The sequence below is a fragment of the Schistosoma haematobium genome, chromosome 4, assembly GCF_000699445.3.
Source record: "Schistosoma haematobium chromosome 4, whole genome shotgun sequence".
Taxonomy (NCBI): Eukaryota; Metazoa; Platyhelminthes; class Trematoda; order Strigeidida; family Schistosomatidae; genus Schistosoma; species Schistosoma haematobium.
In genome coordinates, this window is record NC_067199.1 from 22,561,130 (window position 1) to 22,570,576 (window position 9,447).

Genomic DNA, 9,447 nt, shown 5'->3' on the forward strand with positions numbered 1-9,447 from the left:
TTAGTTCCTCGTCGTTCAAATCGGTCCAGCATATCTGCTTCCTACTTGAAACACGGACTCGCTGCGTGAATCCCATATTCCAAGGTCGTTTCATCATCCAAATACTGGGAAGACCTACGAATAGACCATAATACCCTATGGCCTTTTAAGGCAGCAGCCTTACAGTGACTCGTAGTTTTGAGATCACTGCTTAGTATGACTCTTAAATCTTTATAGTTTCTTACATTGGGTAGCACGAATCCACGTATTGTGTAATGATACGAATCATCATAGTTATTTAACTACATCACCACAGTCTTGTTAGGATCTACTTCTAGTGACCTCCTGTCCATCAATGCCACCGATGAGCTGAGATCATCGCGTAATACTGTTCTATGTGACATGCTGTGTACAGTCATAGACATGTATAGAGTATAAAATAATGGTCTGTAAGTTTTGTTATTTGTTCTCGTGACTCGGTTTTCAATACACTTGACATTTTAGTGATTAGCTAGTGTCATCTTAATGATTTATCTCCACTCGCATTTTAGTAATAAATAAAGTTCCGTGCATTTCGCACTGTTCAATAAACCCATCAAAGATTTTGGTCACAACGGTTCAAAAGTTTCATGCAATTAGTTCCCTTTATGAATTTAAATAAAGCAAGAACAAATATTGATGCTGAATAGTATGAATTCACAATATTTCGAGGTTTCTCGTCAACTGCTTACAACTAAATATGTAATATAATTTTACATTGTTTTACACTGAAGATGGCACAGGTATTCAGTGTTTGACAACGCTTTTACCAGCAACACCTTCTAATATAATTTGTACCCACCAAGAGAAATCAAAAGACAGAGTCGAGGAGATAGGAAGAGTGTATTTGGCGAAAACCAATGTATCGGAATTCTCTGATCTAATCTGGCTAGCGATTGCGGTAGATGTTGAGCACAGCGTTACCACACGTGATGTGGTGCGGATGCATGACTGAGCGCCTTCAGCTAGATGAGTCCATTAAAACATATGGTCAGCATCCAATGTCGAAAATTTACAGAGCTATTTATTTTGGGGCTTTATTTACCGCTACAGATCACTCCCCCCTAGTGGGGCAGTGATGACCCTAAGACGTGGCCAGCCAGAAGTTTAAACCCAACGAGTTTGTCGTTGGTAAACACTCTTCTGATAGCTTACTAGGATTAGCAGCGTCTGGTCGTCTTTCCTTACTATATGGGACCGAGGTACAACGTAGTAAAAAAAGAAAATGTACAATGAAAATTTCAGCTCCTCATAAACGTCATCGTTCATTTTCAGCCGGCCTGGAAAAGAAAAAAGAAAATGTAAGTGCATGTCGAAATACACTTGTATGTGCGTAAAAACACAATGTCGGCGACAAAAAATTGGAATTTAAACTGATTTACACGTAATTTTGTTTAAAAAGATTTATAATGTTTATTTCGTGTTTTTTGAAATAAAAATAAAAATATATAAGCATATTAAAATTTATTTTTTTAAATATATTATATATCGTAAAAAGAAAGATCGAGATAATATTAAATGTCTAGTAGTGCCTTACGTGCAATAGTCGTTTAAGTGTTCTGGAAATCTAACTCTTCTTCCAGAACGCGTCGTTTTAAGTTTATTTTCAGATACATTCGGAGTATCATCGCTAGTGTTGGTTGTCGGTTGAGGAATTATGAGTGGAGTCGAGACGTTCGATTGTATCGAAGGAAAATCGACGTAGATAGGATTTCCTTCTAAATACGCTGCTATGATGCGATCGATGCTGATGCTATCGTTGGTTCCGTTCTTATCGATTAGATAGTACTTCGGTTCGCGTTGAAGAACTTTGAAAGGTCCTTCGTATGCTGATTCGAACGGTCGTCGATGCGAGTCTCGACGAATGAAAACGTGTGTACTATATCGTAAGTCAGGTTGAACGAAAACACCGGTTGATTGTGGTCGAGTGGAAGCAGGTGTAACTGAACGCACTGCGTTTGTAAGCCTGTTCGTGTAGGAGGTTGGATCCGTGTTCATTGAAGAGGACGAAGGATCCACGAATTCTCCTGGAAGTCGAAGTGTCTTTCCAAAAAGGAGTTGAGCCGCAGTGTATCCGATGTCAGCTTTCACTGCATTGCGGATACCTAGTGAGACGAGTGGAAGAGCTTCGGTCCACTGTGAAACGTTTGCAGCTGATAGTGAAGCTTTTAGTTGTCGGTGAAAACGTTCTACCAACCCGTTTGCTTGTGGGTGGTAGGCGGTCGTTCGGAAGCGAGTGATTCCTAAAAGTGTGGTCAGACGACGGAAAAGTTCAGATTCAAACTGACGTCCGCGGTCTGTAGTGATGGTTGAAGGACAGCCGAAGTTTGCTACCCATCGTTCGACGAAGGTGCGAGTCACTGTCTCAGCAGTGATGTCCTTGATAGGTACTGATTCTGGCCATCGAGTGAAACGGTTTACGCAGGTTAAGAGGTAAGCGTATCCATTTGAATCTGGTAACGGTCCTACCAAACTCAGATGAACATGGTCGAAACGAGCATCGGGAGTTTTAAACGAGTCTAAGGGACATTTATTGTGTCTGATGACCTTAGATTTTTGGCAGCTTACACAGGAGCGGGCCCACTCCCTCACGTCTTTATTCATACCAGGCCAGCAAAACTGTTATGCTATAAGTTTGATGGTTGCACTGTAGTGTTAGTCATTAATTTTAGCCCATAATATATCTTATTCTAGTTTTCGGACATTCCATTCTATTCATTCTACTTGAGTCATATTTTGACCTTGTCAATTATTCACTTATCAGTCTTGACTGTTTTTATATATGAGCGTATATGTGTGTACACTTCATGTCCCATGACTCATCACATGTTTGTAGTTTATTTTTGTCTGACTATAAATACTGAGTAACGCTTGATTAAAATGGAGTTGGCTTCCCAGCCATCTTCCATACGTGTCATTTTGCTTTGCTGTGCTTCATTCACTTCATGTACGAAATATATGTATTCTCAAGTCAATTCTCGTTATTCGACTTATTTAATTCCGTTATTGGATAACGCGATTTAAGTCGACGATTATATACGAGAATCAGCGATAACAATCATTCATACGCTCTAAATGGAGTCAGATTAATGGGCCGTCAAAATTGGATATTCTATTCTATACCCATCGCTCGATATATCAGAACATCCAATTTCGGCGGCCCATTAATCTGACTCCATTTAGAGCGTATGAATGATTGTTATCGCTGATTCTCGTATATAATCGTCGACTTAAATCGCGTTATCCAATAACGGAATTAAATAAGTCGAATAACGAGAATTGACTTGAGAATACATATATTTCGTACATGAAGTGAATGAAGCACAGCAAAGCAAAATGACACGTATGGAAGATGGCTGGGAAGCCAACTCCATTTTAATCAAGCGTTACTCAGTATTTATAGTCAGACAAAAATAAACTACAAACATGTGATGAGTCATGGGACATGAAGTGTACACACATATACGCTCATATATAAAAACAGTCAAGACTGATAAGTGAATAATTGACAAGGTCAAAATATGACTCAAGTAGAATGAATAGAATGGAATGTCCGAAAACTAGAATAAGATATATTATGGGCTAAAATTAATGACTAACACTACAGCACGAACACCTGGATGAGAATGCTTGTGCAATGTGTTGAAGACATTGCGTCGATAATGGTTCGGGACGATTGGGCGATCCCTACCTGTAGATGTGTCACAAAGTAAGGTTTCCTTACCTGTTCCCATCTGTTTGATGCGTAGTTTAAGTGTTGTGGACGATAACTCGTGCTGAAGATCACTGTCTTCTTTTTGAAGCTCGGCGAGTTTAAAAAGGTCGATCCCTTGGAGACTGTTCAAGGAAGTTATGCGAGATAAAGCGTCTGCAACTACATTGTTTGCTCCAGAGATGTGTTGAATGTCTGAAGTAAACTGCGAAATGTAGTCCAGTTGTTGAGACTCACAGGGAGAGTACTTATCTAAAGGTGAGCTTGGAGAGAAGGTGAGTGGTTTATGGTCAGTGAAAAGAGTGAATTCACGACCTTCGATATAGTGTTGAAAATGTCGTACAGCACAATACATAGGTAGGAGTTCCCTACCGAATGTGCTGTACCTCGATTCAGTGTCTAGCAATCGTCTAGAGAAAAATGACAATGGTTGCCAGGAGTTGTTAACCCATTGTTGTAAGACTCCTCCGATTACTGAGTCGGATGCGTCTACTGCGATACTAATGGGTGCTCGAGTGTCCTGGTGTGCAAGCATTGTTACTTTCGCGATAAGTTCCTTAATTGTGGAGAATGCTTTTCGTGCGGTGTCGTCCAAATTGATGGATTTCGCATTTCCACGAAGTTGATCGGTAAGAGGCTTCATAAGTAATGCGCATTTCGGTATGAAGCGTCTATAGAAACCTACCAGGCCGTTAAACGTGCGTAATTGCTTGACGGTGGTCGGTTCTGGGTAATCCAGAATTGCCGCCAATTTGGTCCTAAGGGGTCGAATACCTTGAGCATCTATAGTGTGTCCCAGGAAGTTTAATGAGTCGATTCCGAATAGGCATTTCTGAACGTTTACAGTTATGCCATGTTTTTGTAGTCGTTCGAAAACAAGATCCAGATGCTTGAGATGTGTTTCTCTGTCCGGACTTGCGATTAGACAGTCGTCAACATACGCATGTACGAAGTTGAGACCTCGAAAAACGTCGTCTATGATTCCTTGGAATGTTTGAGCAGCATTTCTTAGACCGAAAGGCATTCGCAAAAATTCATAGAGTCTGAAGGGAGTAATGATGGAGGTTTTCGGAATGTCGTCAGTAGCCATAGGGATTTGGTTATACGCTTTAACCAAGTCGATTTTCGAAAAGACAGTTGTATTTTTCAAAGTAGCTGTCAAATCGTGAATGTGAAGCAACGGGTAACGATCGGGAATGGTTTTCGCATTCAATCGCCGATAGTCGCCAGTCGGACGCCAATCGTTGCTGTCCTTTTTAGGGACCATGTGCAACGGAGATGCATATGGGCTATTTGACGGTCGTATGATTCCCAAGTCTATCATGTGATCGAATTCGTTTTTCGCTAACCTTAGTTTTTCAGGAGCTAGTCGTCGTGCTTTAGAGAATACAGGTGGTCCTGTAGTCGTGATGTGATGTGTAACGTTGCTGGTTACACACGGTAGTTTCGGTTGAGTTTGTTGTACCCCAGGGTACTTATCGAGTAGTGGTTGATAGAGTGGGTCTATCATATGCTTAGTTGTGACTGGGGATAATCTGCAACCAGAAAAGGAGGTTACGCTAACGGATAAATTAGTGTTTCTGTCTACTAGCCTCCGATTGTGAGTATCGATGACCAGATTATGGTGTTGTAGAAGGTTCATACCAACGATTGGCATAGAAACATCTGCAACAACGAAGATCCAGTGAATGGGTTTGCGTAAACCCACGTTAAGGTAAACGTACGTTTTGCCATACGTGGCGATAGGTTTTCCGTTTGCCGCCTGTAAGTTTAGAGCCGATTCCCGAAGCCGGTCGTTGGAATTCGCTGGGAGAACGCTAACTTCTGCGCCAGTGTCAACGAGGTAGCGAAACCTCGTTGTCACATCTGTGACGTACAACAGACGGCTATGTTCGCCGGCTACGGTTGCCGTTAACGCGTGCTGGCTTGGAAGTTTCACGAGTTGTTTTTCGAGTCAGTCTGTTTCGTGTTGGGAAAATTGCAGGGTTTTCTGCAATTTCTGGAAAACTTTCCATACTGGTTATGATACCAGCACCAGTCGGGGTTATCCGTCTCTCGTGGTCTAGAGACAGATCGCTCACGTGAAATGCTTCTACGTGGGGCGTGCGAACTCTTACGGTCGGTACGAAGATTAAGATAACGCGTGAGTGTATGACATAACTCGGTTATGTCATTCTGAGTCGTGTGAGGCTTTTCTTTGACTGAAAAAACCTCTGTCGTAGAAGATTTCGTAATTTCTAAAATGCGGTCGGCAGATGCAGCCAGTTCGTCTAAGGCGTTGTTCTGAAACGAGACCAGAACCGCTTGCACCTGTTGGGGAAGTTTAAACAAGAAAGGTTGTTTGAATAGGCCTTCGTCGAAAGTTCTTAGGCCTATCACTTCTCTCGTCCTTTGCAACATGTCCGTCGCAGAACCGTGCTGCAGGTCTATGTTATTAAAGAGTTGATCTAACCTTTGTCGATCGGTGTGATCTCCTCGTTTAAGAATCGAGCGTTTTAAGGTTTCGTAAGGTTCAGAGACATCACTAGTAAACATACTAGGTGTTACGTACCTGACTACTGAGAGGAATTAAGCACGTGTGTCGTTCACGCCGTGCTCGTGGAAGTCGGCTTCTGCGTAGCAGAACCAGGCTTCGATGTTGTCGGGCCAGAAGGGCATAAGTTGGAACGAGGGTGGGGATATGGTCTTAATCTTAAATACCTTAGGAGTCTGTTCGGTCGTAGGGTAATATTAAGTACGAGAATACAAGTGAAAAACATAGATATTCTGAGACGCGGGGAAAAAAATATCACAATGTATAAAAATTAAAAAATAAGGCAATAATATATGAAAAAATCCCAAAAAGGAACAGACTCACAGTTGCAATTAGGTGTACCAGATCACATCGGTCTCACCAATGAAGATGGCACAGGTATTCAGTGTTTGACAACGCTTTTACCAGCAACACCTTCTAATATAATTTGTACCCACCAAGAGAAATCAAAAGACAGAGTCGAGGAGATAGGAAGAGTGTATTTGGCGAAAACCAATATATCGGAATTCTCTGATCTAATCTGGCTAGCGATTGCGGTAGATGTTGAGCACAGCGTTACCACACGTGATGTGGTGCGGATGCATGACTGAGCGCCTTCAGCTAGATGAGTCCATTAAAACATATGGTCAGCATCCAATGTCGAAAATTTACAGAGCTATTTATTTTGGGGCTTTATTTACCGCTACTACACTATTTCTTATCTCAATGTAAAATTCTATTACATATTTGGTTGTACGCATCTGACGACAATAGTTCAAGTTGGTTTGAAAATTATTTGAATTTTAGTTGTTTGACTTACGTTAAAGTGTAGTTGTGTGTTTAGGATTGATCTGCCGTTCACTTGTAGTTCCGGAAGATTTTAGGATTATGGTGTAATGGAGTATAGGAAAGGCAGAGAACTCAGCAAAAAGATATACGTATTTATTTGCTGGATGAAAAACTAAAGAAACAACTAGCTGGGAATATCACTGAATTGGTAGTTAAGGCGGGAGTTTCAAGTAAAATTTTTACTGCTGGATTTTAACGACATAGCTGGTAAGTGCGAAGCCATGTTGCCTTGTCATTGCATATGGTCAGTGAGTATGTTGGGTAAATGTTAATAAACGATAGGTGCGTAAATGGATGTCAAGTCTATTGAACTTAGTTAAAGAGGACTCCGTAGTCACAACCAATTAGATAGCGTTCAAAGTAAGATCAATGCGCAATGAAATATATGTGACTCTATAAGTGTCTTCCATCTTCGCGTCGCAAGAGTTTGGAGGCTGTTTTGTTAACAGGCATACTGTCTGTATATGTTGATCTCCAATTGCATCTGTATTCGTAGGCTAACTAAAAGAACAGAAAAACAACAATAGAGAGGAGGGATTCCAACTAAAGTTCCGTTTTGTTTGTTAAGAAAGCCTTTGATATGGTACCTCATAATCTTCTAATCAACCGACTTCAGTCAGTTGGAATTATAAACCCCCTTTTGCAATGGATCAAGTCTTTTCTTACGAACAGTTATCAAATAACAAAGATTAACTCTACAACATCTACACCTCGACCAATAACTAGTGGTGTTGTGTAGGGTAGTATCTTGGGTCCATTGCTCTTTATATTCTACACCAACAATATATGCAAGTGCTTTAGCACAGGTAAGACCTATCTCTATGCCGATGACTTAAAAGCCATCTATAAAACTAACATTTGCGATGGACGTAGTACTATGCAAACAATCCAACATGAACTCAACACGATAGACGACTGGTGCAAACGCTGGAGGTTAGGGCCCAACATAGAGAAGTGCGGCTGGTTACGTATAGGAAACACGTCTCTTAAAATACAACTAACACTCAGAAATCACACACTGAACAGAGTGGCATCAGTAACTGACCTAGGGGTACACTGCTCACACAGTCTTAATTTCTCTGAACACATCTCAGCCAAAACATCTTAAATGCGGAAATCGCTTGTCTTCATTCTCCGTAATTTCTAACAAAATGAATCTAAAATCCTTCTTCATAAAGTTTGTGCAAGATCTGCTCGTTCTTACTTTCCAACCCACGCCTATTTGATATACTAAAAGTGGAAGGAATACAACGAGACTTCACCCGCAAAATATTTAAAACTGACTAAGTCATTGAATACAGTTCCCGATGCCAAGTCTTAGGAATAGCACCCCTTTGGGAGAGAAGGCTTAGGTCTAATTTGATTCTCTACTTCAAACTACTCAAAAACCTTACTTACTCAACATGTCAGATAATTCTTGCCCGAGATTCACATGAATACGGACTTCGAAACAAAGTATCTACGGTCAAAGTTGAGGAATACAGATCAAAAACTCGGGAAAACTTCTTCCTCACCAAGTATGCAATAATATGGAACAGTCTTCCCTACGAAATACGCATGGCAGATAAATTACATACGTTTGAAAAATTGCTTGATCAAGCCCTCACTTGCACTGATCTTGCACGTACGAACACATCTGCGCCCCACTCAGACATCATAGGCTCTCTCCATGTCTAGACCAAAATGGACTTCAAGTTCAGTTTGCCTTATTTTCCCTACTTTGCAGTTGTATTAATTACTTTTTCCACCCTATTCCTTCACTTGAAGTAGACGGGTAGATCACTGGACCTATCGATACAGTTCAACTAAGCTCGGTCGCTAAGGGACACTCACTACCACCCCAAAAAGTCAAGAGGATCGCACAATCGACTGCCTACCACCAGTGGTCTTGCATCTATAGAACCTGTTACCAATCAACTGGTTAGGGCAACACAAAATAACATCAGCACCAAGTTAATGTGAGTTTCTTACTGTTAATCCTGTATTAGCTTTTTACTCTTCTGTACAATATGTTGACTAGCAATTAATATTATTTCTCCACTCGTTACCTTATCTACAACTCATATACTTTTCCGCCTGCCTTAATAAACAACTATCCTACATTATACCCTTCTGAATGCTTATACTCTGATTGGCAAACTATACTTTATACTATAGTCAATAGAAGCACTGCATCGATGTCTTACCCACACTCCATAACTTGTAACTGCCTGATAAGGTTGTAAAACGGTACTGATAGAAATAGTATTCTCCAACAGGTTGTGAAACACAGAGGATTGTGTGAGGTATAACATACACACAAAATGAGCCTAACATCACAAAAGGAGGGAGGGTGGAGTAACTGACCAGCAATCGT